The sequence below is a fragment of the Melopsittacus undulatus genome, chromosome Z, assembly GCF_012275295.1.
Source record: "Melopsittacus undulatus isolate bMelUnd1 chromosome Z, bMelUnd1.mat.Z, whole genome shotgun sequence".
NCBI classification, from domain to species: Eukaryota; Metazoa; Chordata; class Aves; order Psittaciformes; family Psittaculidae; genus Melopsittacus; species Melopsittacus undulatus.
The window spans coordinates 15,700,808-15,718,069 of NC_047557.1; positions in this window are offsets into that span (position 1 = coordinate 15,700,808).

Here is a 17,262-nt window from a genome sequence, read left to right on the forward strand (position 1 = left end):
CTGCACATGGTGAGAGCTGCCTGTGCAGCTCCCAGGTACATTTTGCATGACAGGCTTTTCTTCTGGCTGGAGCCTTGACATCTGCAACTCTTCCAGGCCTTCACTTCCCATTCCTTTAAATGAGGGCTGGCAGCCCTTTGAGGAAATAAATTATATTGCTAAAAAACCTGAAGTTAGGAAAGGGGTGCAGCCTGTAGCTCTGAGTGTGTGAGTCTCAAGAGGATCTGGAGGGTGTAAGTGGGATGCAGAAGGCTGAGCCTGCCGCTGCCGCTAGAGCTGTCAAAAGTTCGGCCAAAAGCCGATGGAGCTGGCACCCTCAGCTGGGCCGCCAACCCCTCAGCCCGGCTACTATCTCCGTCAGACCTGCTTTCAGACTCAGTCCGGCTACCATCCCCCTCACCCCGGCTATCAGACAGGCAGCAAGGCCTGACCTGGTCGCGAGAGGAGGGAGGCGGGCAAATGGCGGTCCGCCTGACAGGAGCAAATGGCGGGCAGCGAGCAGGGGCTCTGTGGGTGAGACTGCACCAGGTTATAGCCGCTGGCACACCGCCGCGTTCAGAGCCTTCTGAGAGAAGGTCAGAACGAGGAATGTATGGGCCGCTATACGTTGATGAGGAAGGAATGCCTTTTAGGCAGCATATGTCCTCTATGCAAATTACCATGCAAATTAAAACAGCCGCGACAAAGTGTAATTTAAATTATTATGGCTCCTCCGCAGCAGAGCTCCGAGGAGAAGCTCCTTCACACCGGCGGGGTCTCCCCGCGGCCCCGGTTACGGCGCAGGATGGTACGGAACGCAGCTCCGCTCCCCGGCAAAGGCTGCCAGAGGCCGCGGCGCTGTGACAGCAGAGACCCGAGTAGCGGCTCCTGCCCGCCGCCTCCAGCCCCGCAGGGCCGGGCCGGGCCGGGCCCCCCCTTCCCTTCCCTGCTCTTCCCCAGGCCCGGCGAGCGGCCCCGGAGGTGAAGTTATTTTGGGGTGCGGAACGTAATAAATCAGAGCACATGGATTTAAACCACTCTGCCGAGCAATGGGATTAGCTCGTTGCAGGTTGAACACCACCCAGCTTTTGCATGGCCAGTCACAGCCTCCGGTGTTATTCCGAAGCCCTAAAAGTCAGTGTTTTCTTCTCTTGCTGATTTTTACTGAGAGGCCTGGGGTAGAACTCAGCCTTTGGGGCTCTCCAGCACGGCTCTTCTCTGTGTTTGGAAAAAAATGTAGTCCTTTGTGCATCTGTCTTTTAGGACACTTGGCAAATATTTATTAGCTCAGCCTCTGACTGTGCCTGTAAAGTAGTAAATGGCTTTTACTTTTTCTTTGCTGTAACTTACTGTGGTTATAGAGAGCAAATAATTGTGCAAGCAGGCAAGCAGTGTAACTGAAAACAGTGTCCTACTTCCTGGTTTTCTTTCGTAAAGCATAAAACCAAAGGCTCTTTGCACTGCAAGGAAACCAAGTTGTCTTAAACACATAAATGTATTGGCTTTCACAAATCGTAGGTGGTGCTATGTGGATATAACTGTACGAGTTTACAATAACAGAAACAAAGTTTACTAAAGACACAAGATTAGACACGTTGAAAATGGCCAGAACTCTTGAGCAAAGGGAGTCACATAGCAAAAGAATTTGTAAAGGTAAAAGAAAGAGGGAGGAGGGACATGATATAAGAAAAGGTAGTGCCTGGAAAACATACAGTTAAAGCACTTTTTAGCTTAACTTAGGTTGTAGAAAGAGAACAGTGTTTATGTTGTAAGTCTGTGATATTTAGTGGCCCCACTAAACAGGAATGAATGATTTCACACCATCCTTCTACTTACCAGAGACAGAGCCTCCCAAACATCTGCTAGCTTGGGATACTCCTTGTCTGCCTGTCCTGCAATAAGTTTTGCAGGAAGGTCACACTGTTCTAAATCTTTGCTAGTTATGAGAAGAATTACAGATACAGCTTGTTTCAGCTAGTTTTGTGATTAGTGGGGTATACAGTTGTGGCAAAGGTGAAAAGTACACTGTGAGAAAGACTGCTTACTTCATCTTGAGGACCCCTACTCACAAGAGGAAGACTGTTTACTTAACCCTCAAGACACCTGCCCACAATCACCAGAGAGCAGTATGGAGACGCCAAGAGGAGGAGACTTATGATAATAAGTTCCTGGAGCCTAGTTATAATATTCTCTACCTATACGTGGGAATTATGAATATGTAGATGACTAATGCAATAATTGAAAGTATATAAACTTATAACAAATGCTAATCAGTACGCCTCTGGCTATGGTCACGCGCCCAGTGCTGTTGCTTTTGCTTTATTGACTTTGTCCCTCAATAAACCCCTGTTATCTCGATTAGAGGAGTGAGTTTGTATTTCACGCTGCTTGAGAAAGATGACTCCAAAAGAGAAATCAGTGCTTGAAAGGTGAGAGGACTCTGCCTAATGTGTAAAGCATAGGGTAATAGTCACTTTATTATGTTTATGAAACAAATACATATTTGCACACTTACTAGCCTGGAAGATTAATTGGAAAACACTAATATTTTCTAAGAAGTTAACACTAATATTGTCTCAGAAGTTACACATTTCAGATAACACCCAAGGATGCTCATTGCTTCCAGCATTCGTTCGTAAACTAAGCCTCTCCTTCTGGTTGTAAATTGGTATTTTAAAATGCAGAGAGAGTTAGAGATTATACCAATCCAGATATCCACAGTGAAATCACTTAGTATGTCTGTGTTACTGATAGATCTTGTTAATGCTGCACGGAGACTGATCTGCTGGGAGTGGATCAGTGGCATACATTTTCTGCTGGTTGTCATGACAACCATAAATCCATGCAGCTGTACCAAGTGTGTTAATCTGTGTAATTTAATCCAGTTTCCAGATTAGGTCATCAATATTGAGCTGTTAGATAACCAGTGGTTTAAATGCTGCTCTCCATTCTCTTCGCTTAAAATAGTGCCTGGAGTCCAACCGGTGCCCCTACAAGGAAAATGCATTGCAACATCTAGGAAAGACAGAGCCACAGAGCAATTTATTCCTGTAATAGCAGTGTATAACTTGGCTCAGTGTTCCAAGCTTGATATTTTTTCAGGTGTTTACAATAAACCATTGTTCTTAGTCTAAATTATTATGTCATTTATGTTTTAGAGATTGTATCAGCAGTGTTAGGACTCTTTAGCCCCTCATTAAGATAATGTGATTATTACACTGTTCTACAATGAATGCTGATACTATCATGGCTTTTAAAATGAGAAAATACTTAACCTGGAAGGAGGTTAGAAGAGAGGAGTATTCCCTGCAAGGTGATTAGAGCATGCGTGAAAACTCAAATGGCACTGAACAGTTCAGGAGAACTCCTTGTGTGAATTGATCCTCAGCTATAAATCCCTCTTTAATCATTTTGCAGTTTACGTTATCACTTACGTAGTTTTCCGTCTAGATTGCTGCGATGTGCTCATGAGCATCAGTGTGAAAGCTTTCATGAAGTCAAGGTAACCATTCCCAGATCATGTGTGAGAGATGGCCTGTTTGAGACGCTGCAGTTGTGTAAAATGACAGCCCCCTCCCTCCACCCCACCCCCCCCCCCCCCCCATATGTAATGCTGTTTTCTGTATAGCATCGCTGAAAGAATGGGATTTTCTGAATCCTGGAGGAAGTGATTGTGTGGTGGTTGTGTTCTGTGCCCTGCTAGGCCACTGTGAATTGAGTTAAATCTGGGCTGAGACTTGACAGCATGAAGCTGCTCTTTTAGTTACAGAGGGAGGATCCCCCAGTGCTTCTCATTTTTTGTTTTAGTTTTCTATACAACAGAGTTGTGTAACTTGTTTTTTTCATATTGGTTACAGGTTCTGCAGAATCCTCATTTAGAAACTTGGTTTTGCTGAAGTCAAGTTGAAGAGTCTCTGTCTGCTCTGATATTCAGAAGATGCAAAAATTATACTGTAGGATTGAGCTTGGGGTTCTGCTCTTGAAGTTCCACTTCTCTGGCCATAATTGCAGTGAAGGACAGCTGATCACTTTCCAGCATCGATAAATGTAACATTGAAAATGAGTAGTCAGTGTTTAAATCCCAGTGGCTTGTTTTCATGTGCATTTAATAGAGAAGTCTTGCTTTTCCAAATGCAGTGAAACAAATGCAGGAATGAATGTCAGGAAACAGTTTATATGCTTGCTGCCTCAGCATTGAGGTCCTCTCTTTTCCCCCTCACTTCCTCTTCCCTAGGGTGTCATGCTGCATTTTGTACTGGCGGCCTTGGGCTGCTCTCGACAGTGTAGGTAATTATCTCTACTCCAACTTGAGTTGCAGAGGGAAGGGGAGGGTGGGAAGCAGTGAGACTGTGCAATCTTTTTTCTTAAATTCTAGTTTCTAGATCTAGTAATTTACGGTATCTTATGTTTTTCTAAGAATGGGGTGTAAGGAGAAAACAGTTTTGAGAAGTAGTTTTAATCCTCAGGTGATAGCTCTGACATGAATTTCTGATGTGTCTTACTAGAGAGTAATTTTGGGAGTAAAAGTGAAAATAGTATTTTAAAGGTTCTAAATGTCTGGAAAGTATAAATGTTGATTTGTGAACATATTGCCTTCGTATTTTTCATTTTAGTAACTTCTCATTGATGTTACCTTCATAAAGGCCATCATGAAGAAAACTTGCCCCTTGTCTCATAGTCCATAGCATGTTTATGCTATGTGGGTGCATTGCACAGCTGCACCACTACACTAAACAAACATTGCAAAACTTGGTGCCTGTATGTATTGTATGTACACTTGGAAGGAACTGAATTCATTGCAGGCTTCCTTTATGTGCGCTGCTGCAAAGAGAGGAGAGAAGGCAGCTGCACTCTTCATCTTAATTACTTGTATTTATCACTGGAGCTGCATTTCTGCAGGTGTCTAGAGGCTCGGGGTGCACGTGGAGGGCTCCCCTGAGGATGGGGACATTCATGACATCTTGAAAAATGCTCAGATTCCATCAGGATCAGGTATAAAAAAACATCAAAGGAAAGCATTTCAGCAGTAGTGCTAATGCAAAGTGTCAGCTCTTTTGCAGGATTTCAGTGAATGGTTTTTTATCTTAATTGAAGTGTAATCAGCTCCATTTGGTGGAGCAGATTTCTCTTGACAGCAGCTCAGTTGTAATTAACATGGACAACTTCTTGCATCAGTAATGAAGATTTTTATTGAAGTATTTTATTTCAGAGCCTTCTTGCTTAGTCTTCCTTGGCTTGTTGGGTTTGCTTAGGTTTTTTTTTTCAATCCCTTATGCTTTTTTCTGTCCCAGACCCGTTTTCATTTCTTGATGCAACTTGAAACAGCTGGTATCCTGCTAAGTAGAACAAAAAGATGTACATTTGCTTCCAGAATCAAGTGCTGGAGCATCAGTAAAAGCTGGGTTTGGCCTTTTTCCCAGATGTGGATTATATTATCCTCTTTGCTGTTCTTGGTCTCTGGTGACCCGGGATTTGATGACCTACCAAGGACATGTTTGGCAGAACAATGAAAGCTTGGAGTTAGTGGATACCCAGAAGCTAGCCTTACACTTCATGTGAAAATGCAGTCATCAAGCAAAATATATTGAATATATACGCAAATATAGACTGGAGTTGCCAAAATTTTTTGTATTGAATGGTCAAGACCAAGTTCATTGTAACTAAGGCTTGATTCTTTCTAATTGTCACATTACTTCATTTGAGTATCTTGCATAGAGCTATTCCCATACACCTAATGCTGAGGAGCTATTTCTTTACTTTTCCTCACATGAGGGGGTGATGGTCAGGTACGTAAACTTTATGTATAAATTGCTATGTAGGTCTGAATCACAGTGGATGAATTGCCCTCCTCCCACCTCTCTAGAAACTTGCCTTAATGGTGCTGACAGTTTTCAAGGCAGGCCTGTAGGACAGCTGAGCAGTGACAGCATTCTCCTGTGTGGTGAAAGACTGTGTCTGAAACCCTCCTGCAGAATTTGGGATAGGGATTCAGGTACAGCACCAAAGTCTGAATAGGCGCTCCTGTCATGAGTCTACTTCATGATAACTCTTTTGACCTTGGTTTGCTGTTTTATTTAAAAACATGAAAATTAGTTTGGTCCACATGTGGTTCTTTAAAGAAACTTAACTGTCTTTGTCAACTCCATGTAACCAACTTATGAGGCAATACAAAATGAGAAACTGTCTTTGCACGTTGACTCTTATGCCATTCATATAGAAAAGATACTGATGTGAGTGAAAATTAAAAGTAGAGCCAGTGCATCACAAACAAGAAGAATGTGGTTCCCTTACCAGACGTGTCGTTTCAGAAATTGTTTCCATCTGTCTTGGCAGTTTTCCTTGTTTTCCTCTTCATTGTTTTTTCTCTGTTCAGTCTGATCTGAGAACTTATTAGTAATAAAGGCATTTACATGGCTGGTTGAATAAAATAAATTATTTTGGATGTACTGTGTTACACTGGGATGGCCACAGTGATAGCAATATTTAACTGGAAATTGCTGCAGCTGTTGTCTCCACACCACCTGGGAGAAAGTGAAAGAAGCTGTTGCCACAGACCTGCACTCCATGTTTTGCTTTCGTCAGGCAAGTGAAGAACAAGCACTGATGGTCTGTGAGAAGTGAAAAGCCAGTGTTAACAGTAGTGGGTGCCACAGTGGTGTTCAGAGCCAGTGTGGGAAGAGGAATTCCAGCAATCCCCAGTTCTCCAGCAGTTAGTGTTTTTTCTTGGATATTGCATGTGTGAGTCTGTGGTGGCTATCAGCCTACAGCTAGTGTCTGTGTGATAGGTGTATTTTAAGATTTGGTTGAATTTGGGATCAGAAGGGTGTCAAAAGAAATGTTTAACTCAGGGCTGTAGTTCAGGGGAAAAAAGTTGAGCAAGAACCCTTGAGGTCACACACTTGCATCTGATGCTGCTTTTGTTTTAGTAGTTCTGTCGAAGGACCGTGTGTTACTCTGGCCTGTGTGTCCATACAATGAGAGAGCTCTCCTGTGATTTTATGTTACTGTTCAGGTCACCTTAGAGATAAGTGTAATTATTTGCAAATGTAAGGAGAAATACTGAGAAAAGTTTTGAAATCAGAGCTAGTTTTGAAGAACGCACTTAAGCAGATGTGTGCTTTGAAGTCTTGCAGACTCAGCAATGATCTTGATGCTGTGACTGGTGGTCTACAAAAGATGGTGCTATAGAAAAGTTTGGTTTCTGACTGCACAAAAATTAGAATCAGTGCCTTGCTCATATCAGAGTCTTTTCACCAGGGACATGAGTTTCAGCTGGTAGGTACTGAGGTCACAATTAGTTGCAGTATGGTTGCACAGAAATTTTAACTTTCAGAAAATGCTTTGTGAAGACTCCCTAAATTTGGAAGTTTTAGCACTGGGACTTCAGTTTTTGTTTGTGTTCTCTCCAGTCCTTCCAAAGGGAATTACAACATGGTGTAGGTAAAGGATTTCAATGCTGTGAACAGGCGTCATCTGCCAAGGCCTCCTGAATTTTAAAGCTGATTTGGACTCTCATTCTGTTTGTGTTTATAGGCAAGTTTTACATCTGCTACTATAATTTTCATATGTGTAAACCATTCTGTTAATAAAGGGATTGACAAATGTGTTTCAGTATAGAAGGGATACGGAAATGCTCAAAAGATGTCTGTGTTTTATCTCAGTCTTGGAGTGCAAATATTAGGTTATCTGGTGAAACTATTTGAGGAAGGTTGAAAAATGCCTTTATTTTACATTTCCTGGAATTGGTATGTCAGAAAATAGAATAAAAGTTCTAGGTTGCTCTGAAATAATAATTGAAAGAAAATTTTGTTAGAAATGGAATTCTTATATAGGCTGAAGGAAGAGAACTCAGATCATCAGGCCATGTTTTAAATCTGCTTCAACAGTGTTATGGAAAATCCTGTCTTACATTCAGTGTTGTAATGCAAGAAATTCAGAATTAGCAAATGTATTGCCAATACTTCTTTACTTGATGAGAAATTCCATGTTGGTAATAAAATAGAACAGGTGAACAGAAGCCATTTTCATCAGGAATGACACTCCATCATTTGCATCACAGCCATCAAGTTAGCAGCCTCAGTCCTCAACAGTCTTTCAAGTTCAATTCCCAGAGCATGTGAAACTTTGTGGTCAGCTGTGTGTTAATTTAGGCATACACTAACAACTCCTTAAAGCCGTTGGCTGCACATACTTACTTCTCCAAAGTGAACTGTGCATACAAGCAATAATTTTGTGCATTTTCTTGTTATAATGGAAAAATATGAGAAACAACTTAAAGGAAAACCAGGAGTATCGTCATCTCGGATAGAAAGCAGGAGCTGTGACATCGCCTAGAATGAACAACAGGTTAATTAGTGTGTGTACCTAGTTTTATGTTCATGAACAAGAGGAGAGCAGAGTGTAGTAGGAGAGGTCATCTTTTTGCTTTGCTTTTGATTTAATAGTGTGCACAAGTTGTGTGTATGTTCAGTTCTGTATCACACCTATGAAAAATAATGGAGTTCTAGATGGAGAGTGCAAGAGGTGCAGGATATAGACTTGATTCTGGCTTTAAGATGGGAGCAGGCTTTCAGAATACCGATTCTCTGGCTTTTATGTTGAGTACCAGTGTGATCACTGGTAAATGACTGTATCTTTGCCTTTTGAGTGGTTGGTGGTACCCCCAAGTTTAAGTATGAGATTCTTTCTTCCAGTGACCTGTGATGAGAAAATATTCATTCATGTCAGCTCTGTGATTTAGAGGTTATGAGAATAATCTCTTTCCAGTCCTGTTGACCTCCACATGTTGTCACCAGATTAAGTAGTGTGATTAGCTGGGTTTAAGTGCTAATTTTACAAAGAGAGTGCCAGAGACATGCATTTTATATCTTGTGCTCTCTTGCCTAGTGCTGTGGCACTGAGAAATGCTGCTGTCATGGAGAGACAGGACAGTAAATACTGTTACTGAAGGTTCAGTAAGAAACAAGCTTTTGGAATAGCCGAAAGAATCAGTTAAACTTTACATTAGAGGCTGAAAAGCTTAGTGCCAGCAAAGCAGGCAATTCTAGCTCAAGGCAGTGTGGTTCACCATCAGGCAAAATTAAAGATGTTGTCATGCCTACTCTGAGCTGCTTGCTGAAGGATTTAATTTCTTCCAATACACCTCTATAGGAGCTGATTGTCAGTCCACTTCCCAAGAGGTTTCACATGCTTAGTAGAACAATGTTTCTAGGTTGAGAGCAAAGAAGTCAAAAGTCCCCTCTTAGCTATAGAATCATAGAATAGTTAGGGTTGGAAAGGACCTCAAGATCATCTAGTTCCAACCCCCCTGCCATGAGCAGGGACACCTCACACTAGACCATATCACCCAAGGCTTCATCCAGCCTGGTCTCGAACACTGCCAGGAACGGAGCATTCACAACCTCCCTGGGCAACCCATTCCAGTACCTCACCACCCTAGCAGTAAACAATTTCTTCCTTATATCCAATTTAAACCTCTGCTGTTTAAGTTTCAGCCCCTTACCCCTTGTCCTATCACTACAGTCCCTAATGAATGAGTTTTTTCCTGCTTTAGGAAGTGTTTTTTCCCGCTTTATGATGAGCTTTTTCCTGCTTTAGGAAGTGAAGTGAAACTAGGGATTTCTTCTCCCTTTTATTGAATTCTGCTGCACCTAGGCAGCTGCCTTTTATTGTGTTGATAGAAGGCTGCAAGGAAGAGGTAGAGCATTAAGCAAATCTAGGATGCGTTAGTCAGTGATTGAAATGCTAGAATCATTATATTGTCATCTATTTAAAAATGGATTGCTATTTCAGAGCTTTAGTCCAATAAACACTTCTGTATGTCTCTATACTCAAATGCATTTCTGGATTCTAACCTGAAATTCTCCTGCAGATTTATTTAAGGAGGAAATAGAGGGAAGGTGAGGAACTGGAGTGTCTTACCTGTAGGCTTTTGTACGAACCTGGGATTTCAGATAATTTGATGTGAATAGCAATTCTGAAAATAAAGATACCACATAACTGTCTGCATCAAGGAGGGTGGATGTTTTCAGGGAGGATTATAGCTTAGAGATGTGAAATTGGTTTATGACATGCTTCTCTGTATCTTGGCTTTTTGCTTAATTAGTGAACCTCCACTTCCTGAAACCATGGAATGTAATTTGTATCTGTGTAAAACCATAGAGTTAGACCTGTTCTTCATTTCCATTTTTGCAAGTTCGTCAAAATCTGGTCTCCAAACTTGAACACTGAATGTGTTATTTTGTTAAAATGAGTATCAGCTGTCATAGCTTTTGAGATGCTGTGTGGTCTTCTGTGTGTTAAACTTTTGTATGGCAGTTCAAATGCCACATACTTATTTAGCACTTCCCAAAATCTTTGGAACAACAGTCCCTTTTCCAGTGAATTTAATTAGAAAAATTAAATGGAAAGAACACTGGTTTCCTGATGCTGCTGGGTACTCAGATTTTCACTGTTTTTTCTAATGGAACACAGTTTATGTAGGTCTTCCATTTGACGACAACAGACAACAAACAACAATAAACAACAACAATCTGTGTTCCAGAACAGATACTCAACATATCTCAATAAGATTAGCTAATGAAATGAAATACTGGCCGAATTTGTTAACATTAATATTCATTCCAGCCAAGAAAGCTGATGTGAAAACAGAATGATTCTAGTGATTTAGGATGTAGCATTTTTTTTTAGCATAATCCTGACTGTCACTGGATGAGTAGCAAGCTGTGTATTACTCATACCTGTGGTGTGCTGGCCTTCTGCACTCTCCCAGCCAGAGGAGTATTGGTCTGTGCCTGCCCTCAAAGCCTTGCAGACCTCCCTGCCCTCATACTCTGGCTTCCCTGCTGATCCTTGGAGCAGGACAAGGCAGCTGCCTAAGTGTATTGGGATACAGGCTGTCTGGCACATGCTGCTGTGTTTGGATATTTGGTTAGAGTTTGGTTTGAAAGACAGTATTATGAATCCTTCAGTGATCCAAAACCAGACAAGTGTAAAAAAAACCCAACCAAAACATAAAGGAAAAGAAAATTAAAAAAGAAAGGGAAAAGGAAAGGAAAAGGAAAGGGAAAAGGAAAGGGAAAGGAAAAGGAAAAGTGAAAAGGAAAAAGAAAGGAAAGGGAAGGGAAAGGGGAAGGGAAGGAAAGGAAAAGGGAAAGGAAAGGGAAGGAAAGGGGAAAAAGGAGAAAAGAAAGGAAAAAATAAAAGAAAAAAAGAGAAAAGCAAAGAAAAAAGGGAGAAAAGAAGTTATGTTAGTAGGATGCATGTCAAAGCATTTAGCTTCAATACTGAAAACAATAATAAGGGCGTAAAAGGAGTAAAATCTACAGCTGTGCTCCATCTTGTTTGGGTTAAAATCCCTCACTTAGCATCCTTAATGTGCACCACAGCAGCTGAAACTAACTGTTCAGTTTGCAGTTGTCTTTCTTGAATATTACTTGTCGCCATTATACTGTTTCTCTAGGTCCCAGTTTCAAAAATACCCTTCCTAATTTCACTTCTGTTCTCACTCTAGTGGAAGAGGAGTCTTTAACGGGCAACAGACTGGAGAGATTTTGATATGCAGACATTAGTAATTTATGACCTGCAGGTTGTCAAATAAGATCAGGTTGCTTCCTGCTAAGCTTCTTGCCAAGTCTTGAAGATTTACTGTGCATTAAGCAGTTTCCAGAGGTTATTTGAAGATTCAGCAATTCTGGCAAGCTTGTGCTTATTCCCCTGCATGGCCCTGTGCCTGCAAAGGTCAAGGAGGATGTATGGATTGCAGACCTGGTAGCAGGCCACTGCCTGATGCAGAGGTTTCTCCGTATGTGGTGTGTAAATACAGGTTCAGAGGCAGCAACCCATATGAGGAGCAGGTGGGTGGTCTGCATGGTCAGAGGACCATGTTGTTTGAGAATGCAGCATGCTCATGTACTGCTAGAGATATATGGCTGGGACTGTTTTCCATTTCAGTGTTATTTTCTAATGGATTATAGAGATTTCCAATCCAATTGTTAGTTAGATAAAAAGTGCAATTACTTGCCCTTGTATCTAAAATTTTTCTCTAAATGTTCTTAAAGTTCTCAGTGCTGCATTCACTTTGGGACATTTAAAATTGGTAAGGACAAAGCAGTTGCAATGACATTTTTGGGGATAGTTCTTCAGTGTTTGTAATATCAAGTCTTTATGGAGTTGCTATTTCTCCATGGCTCCTGATGTTTTTATGTGAGTCTTATCTGGCTCTATCAATGCCTTCTTTTAGTCAGGTTCAGTAACATAATTAGTGCAGTGGCCTGTTAATGCCAATTCAGGGTAAATCTCATGTCTCAGACATTACTCTGAAGAACTGGAAATGCCAGGCAGTATGAAGTACATTTCAAAGTGCAGTGCAGGATTTATATCTTTCCAAATACTTCACTGGAAATTAATAGCAACTGCTTATCTTCTGCCTGGATCCACTTAAAATTTACCTTATGAATACTTAACCTTTCACTACTCAGTACTTTTGAGAAGTGCAAATAAATTGATGCATCTAAACTTGATTATTTTGGAAGAAATAACCTGAGTTATTTGTATTTGCTGGGGCCCATGTAATAAGTGGCAAAAATAGTGAAAGGAAAACTGTGACAGGCAATATAAAACAGAATTTCTGTTTTCCTTTGTATGGAAACACATTTTATGTTTCTCTTATCTGCAAATAACAGCAGGGTGTTTTTATTGCAGACCATCTGCTTAGCAGTGCCTAAATATACAGTCATTTTCTTTAAATAAGCAAAGATTGATTTCCGCAGTGATTTCAGTGGGACTCAAAGTATAGCCTGCTTCTTACTTCTTGTACTTGCTTTTTCCAGAAAACTGATTTTCTTTTCCCTAAAAACCTATGAGTCAAATTCATTTTTAGTGAAGTAACTGAATTAGATGTAAATTTTGTCCTGTTATGTAAAAGTATAATATGTCTATTGCCTCACAATATGTGTTTAATGGAAGTTGATTTTACCTTGGCAGAACAATTCTGTGGCAAATTGACCAATTTACATTATATCCCAGAGAAGGAAATAAAAGAGATTGGCCAGGTTGAAGTTTTGAGAGGGTACATCTGATTTCAGAATGCAGTCAGACTTCAAATTAATCCGTCCCATGTAGTTCAAAGACCTGGGAAATCAATGGGCTCTGCTAATAAATTATGTTTTGTCTTTGCTTTTAATGCAAGTTTCTGCACAATTCAAAGGCTAATTATTCTCTCTCCGGTTGTTTTATCATGCAATGCTGCAAAAGGATGAAAGTGATATTTTTCCCCTCACCACATTTCAGTTTCTACTTCACAGGTCTTAATCTATTATCTTAGTACAGTTTGTGGTATGTTGATTATAGTGCATTTATTTTCTTTTCAATATACCCCATAGTTTGCAGGCTGTGCATTTGATGTTAGACTCCACCAGCTGGGCTGCACCCAACTCCTGTTGGCATCAGCTCAGCTAGAACTGGGGGTTACATCTCAGCACTGGGGGCTCTGTGCAGCCTCTCTTGCTTGATGCTCTTGTCCAAGAGCTTGTTCTAGCCCTTTTGTTGTAGTGAAGGTGTCAATGCAACACAACTGTTTGTTACCTCCTTCTGCTTCCCCTCTTGGTGCTGTGGCTATCAGGTGGGTTTTGCATGGAAGCCATTGAAAGTGTTTGTGTTCTGTTTCACCAAATAATGTGCAGCAGGAAAAAAAAAACAGATACCATGATCTTTAATGTTATTTTTTTTGTTAGACTTCTCTTTCATTTTGTCATCTTGAAGGTAGTCTTGCATCTGCGGTCTATATAAGATGGGCATAGAGGACAGCAGAATGCTATGGCTTGACTAGTTAATATACTGCCACAGCTTGCCAAGAGTGGCTGTGTATTTGGCCAGGCAATATAAATACTGTTTTATACTGCCTTGGCCGTGGCTGCCTATGTTAATATTCCATATGCAGACAGACAGTGTTTTGTCTTAGACAAGGATATTTATAAGGTTAAGAATGGTGTTGATCATGTCTGTTTTCCATCAAACAGTAACAGGCGAACTGAATGCTATGCTAATTAACAGTAGTAATTCTGGGATGTACTGAAATGGGTGGCATGTGGGCCTGGGCAGAGAAAGGAAGTTGGTTTTGGAGGCTCCCCACAGTCAATGTGCTGTCTGTATTTCCTCCTACCTGAGTTGGGAATGCACAGGTCTGTGTTCAACCTGTAACTGCACAGTATTGTGTGTTTTTTTAATAATTCATATGAAGCTCTGGGGTGCTCATTTTACATAATCACTGTGTTTTCTGTCATTCACAGAAATAACACTGAGAGTGATTCTTACTCAAACCCAAAAAATCTGGTCAGGGTAAACCTTGAACAAATACTGATTTCCTTTGGCCTCAACTGCCATGCATTGAACCAGTACTACTTGAGCAGAGATACAAAAGCGCAGCTATTTGGACATTCCCTGTGTTGGTGAACACAGTGTGTGTGGCTGTTTAGGAAATCTTTTGTGTCATGTTAGTCTGGGGTACAGGTCTTGTTGTCTTGTGGACTTTTCTGCTGGGCTTTCATCTTTTTCATAATGGTGTGTCTTCTAAACAGAAGAATGTATTAGGTTGTTGGTATTTTTCTGCAATAAATGAACTTTTCAAGGCTATGGTTAAAAAAAGTTCTATGTTTTTCTTATGGATGACATAAAAAATAAATGCCTGCTACTTCAAATTTAGTTTAGTTCCACAGTTGACTCCTGGTGTGTAAAATGTTCTAAGCAGCAGACAAGCTCTTCTTCAGGGTAAGTCAAACAAATCAAGCTAATCCCCTACCCTAGGGAAGTACCTCCAAAATCCTGCTGTTCTCAGACTAGACAGCAGAGGGGCTGAAAAGGGAACTCTAATGATGTATTGCAATATCATGTGGCATCGTCATAAAAAAAAAACAAACTTCCTACTCTGAGTATTTGAGTGGTAATAGACCATCCACTGAGATTTCTTTCATATTCACTGGAATAGGAGATACACCAGTTCAAGCAGACAAAGCTGGATGGGTTTTGGTGTCTCTAAAAGACAGGCTTAATAAAAGAGACCAGTTTGTCAAAACACAGTGCTTAATGCCCGTATAGCTGCTTTTATGTTTGCACATATGCTGCAGTCTTAAAACCAGGTGACTTTTCTATATGTGCCAAGATGGGATTTTAGGAACTGAAGTCTATATATCCAGTGATCTCTTTTTTGGCGTGATCCTTTTTTCCTTTCATTCTAAATGTACTTAGAGCTGTGATGCAGAGTTTTAAATGAGTCTGCAGCTGAAGCCTGAGGGTATTCAGCACTTTTTAGAATAGGCCCAGAATGTCAGTACCTGGAAATATTTGAAAAACAGAGTTAAACAAGAGCAGGACAGTTCTTAAATGAATTATGCATCTATTCACTCTGTTTTGTGTTGCATTTTGTTGTGGGTTGTTTTGGGGGGGAGGGGTTGGTTTTGTTGGTTTGTGGTTGTTTTTTTGGGGGCCTGTGTTTTTTTGTTTTGAGTGGTTTGTTTTTGTGGATTTTTTTTTGTTTTGGGTTTTTTTGTTTGTATATTTTATTTTTTAAAGTGTTAAATACTTCAATAATTAATTAATAAGTTATTAATAAATTCCCCTGAGGTTTTTCAGGTCACAGCCAGCCATACTGCAGAAAAATTAAATCATTGTCCCTCATTGTGTTTGGATGATTTCTGATTTCCTTGTTTCTCCCTTCTCTCTTAGAATTATTTTCTTCTACAGTCAGTGCCTTTTTGTATGGTATCAGGGTAGATTTTACTCATTTAGATTACAGGAAGGAACACAGGCTATAAATAGATCGTATATATTCTGCTAACACCAGGAATACTGAAATAGCTCATCTTAAAAGACAGCCTTTCTGTACAGCCAGTTAACTGCAAAGCTCCTGGTTATTTTTGCAGAGGATGATCTTTAGCTGGGTGACTGCTAATGCTGAATAGGCTGGTTCGTAAGACTCAGCTATCAGGAGCATCCTGGTTTGTTTTGTTGTTATTTGTTTCCCTGCCATTATTAGTAGTTTTGTATTTCTTCTTCTGCAAGAGCAGATTTGTCCATACCTGCCACTCTGGAGTGCTCAGGCTGTAGCCGTAAGCTACAGCAATTCTTTGGTAAGATGACAAGGTTGTCACTTCCTGCCCAAAAATACTTAAATAATGGTTTGTAGCTTGTACATGGCACCGCTGACATTGCTTGTGAATTTTTCCAAGGATTCCATATGAACAACCTGAGCTGCTGTGGTTTTGCCTCAAGATCAAACAGCAGAATGGGAACAGAGTTTGTCCTTTCTAATCTCTGAATCACTGTGTTGGTGTACTGCAGACAAATGTCTTCCGAAAGATGTGCACAGTGGAGTGCTGTCCACTGTGGAAATTCTCAGATACAGTTGAGTTTTCATATTGCAAATTTTTTGTTACATAAAATACTGTTAACTTGCGATGTGAAACAGGTTAAAACGGAAAACAGCCATGGGCCAGGATTAAGGCAATCCTGCAAGAAATTGCCCTTTCCCCAGAGAAGAAGGAGAACAAGTAGAGAATGTAAGCTGTGGGTTTAGATAGGATTTTGGTTTGCCTGGGGAGGAGGCATCCTTCCATGCAGATTTTTCTTCCTTGGTATCAAATAATAAAGTTGGAGGGAACATTTGGTGCTAAGTGAGGCTGGTTTGATGGGAGAATGCTGAAGACTTTCTTCAGTTGCCACTCAATCTCTCTGCTGCTAACAATTTCAGGATTTAGCCAATAGTTGTTGCACACATACAGCATTTGTTGGGGGTTTAACTCTATTTAGAGTCAGAGAATAACATATGATTATTTATTATTGGTTTATGCTTTTTTTTCTGTCACTATGAAAATGGCCCTTTTCTTCAAACAGGACTAAACCAGAAAAAGTAATGAGAGGTCAAAGGAGTCATAGAACAAGTGCATTCTCCCTCCATTGCAGTTATAAACTGTGTCAGATGTAAGTTTGCAGCCACACAGTAAGAAGCATCCCTGTCTCAGAGGAGTGACAGAGAAGTGGGGGGACCCTTCTGTCCCTGAGGGCCTTTCTTCAGGCAGGGCTGTAGGGAACCTGGCCACAGCGTGAAGAGGTAATGTGGCTATCAAAAACACTTATATGCATCTTGGAGCAAGGAGAAGCTTCCTGGAGGCTGCGTCTGTCACCTTGGCCTTTCTGTGGGAACAGCAATTGCTTCTGTGCCACCCCAGTTCCCATATAATTAAATCACTACCACTTGCCTTTTCTTTACCCTTATGGGGTGCCTTTGGC